This window comes from Galeopterus variegatus, unplaced genomic scaffold, assembly GCF_000696425.1.
Source record: "Galeopterus variegatus unplaced genomic scaffold, G_variegatus-3.0.2 Scaffold2277, whole genome shotgun sequence".
In the NCBI taxonomy this organism is placed as follows: domain Eukaryota; kingdom Metazoa; phylum Chordata; class Mammalia; order Dermoptera; family Cynocephalidae; genus Galeopterus; species Galeopterus variegatus.
In genome coordinates, this window is record NW_007728388.1 from 140,524 (window position 1) to 141,900 (window position 1,377).

Sequence of the window (1,377 nt, forward strand, 5' to 3'; positions counted from 1 at the left end):
CGGTGGGAGCGCCGCCATGCTCCCAAGTGGTGCACTCTCCAGTGCGCCACCGGGCCGGCCCTGATTTCTTTATATTTTCTACATCAGTGGAATTGTTTTATTGTTATTATATGCACATAGATACCTATGTATGCATAACTTTTAAAGTTAAAATACTAACATTAAATAAAATAACATTAAAAGCAGCAACAAATCTGCCAGTTAGGAAGAGGAAAGCCCATCAAATGAATTATTAAAACCTTCCCTTAAAAAGCACCCTGAAACTTGACTTCCTGAATTCAACTTGTGTTTTCTTTTCTATATTTCAGAGTAGCTCGTGTCAGTAAACATCGGCTTCGGTCACCTTCCAGATGCCACCCAGCCCTTTGAATGTGGTGCAGAGACAGGCGAGGCATGGGGGTGCTGCACCCAGTCTGAAGACCCAGCTCCTGAGCTTCTCTCTATGACCCTGGTTCAACCTGCCTTGATTTTCCACAGGGAAGCTGGAGTGGAAATTACTCTTTTGGAAAGGGATTTTCAAAGTAGACTTCACTCAAACTAGGCAAATAATTAACTTTTCATCCTCTCATAAAATTGAGACTGTGGCTGGTTCAAAGCCCAGGACCCCGGGCCTTAATTGAATTAACTCGGTTTTCCATCCTTGTGAAGGATCATTCCAAACCATAACATTTAGCAAGGGCTGCCCTTCCTGGCGAGAACATAAGCGCCCATTCAAGGAGGATGGCCCAGTCAGGACTGTGGCACGCACACTGGGCTTGAGTGGAAAATGGGACACTCTCCGAAGGGGACAAAACACTTTCTGTTTCCTACACTTGAAAGTTCAGTGCTAATGCACCTCTGCACAACTCTGTCTCCGCCAAAACAAAGAGAGCAGCTAGCTCACTGGGCTTACCAGCCATTGCAGGCAGCTGGCTCAATCTGACTCCACGCCTTTGCGTCTGTCATTCTCGTCACTTGGGATGAATGCTCTTACCGTCCTTCTCCGCACCCCTGTCTGCCCGTGACCTCCTTTCAGACCCCACTTGCTACTGCTCAGCAATCTCAGCTGTCCTGAGCTCTTGCTCATGGGTTTCCGTTTTGCTCAGGTCCCCTCATTGTGTGCATTTGTGTCCCCCACCTAATGAAATAAACATACTTAGGCAACTTTGTATAAAAAGTTGCTATTTGAACAGTAAGTCCCGATGATCACTAATTGAGGTCATTCTACAAAACTGAGATGAGTTGGTTTATGCCATTCTTCAGTGATTTAGTGTTTGTAAAACAACTGTATGTCCAGAGGATCTAAAATAGAAGGAGGAGGAGGGGGAAGAGGAAGGGGAGGAGGAGGGGGAGGAGGAGTGGGGAGGAGGTGAGGAGGAGGAGGAGTGGGGAGGAGGA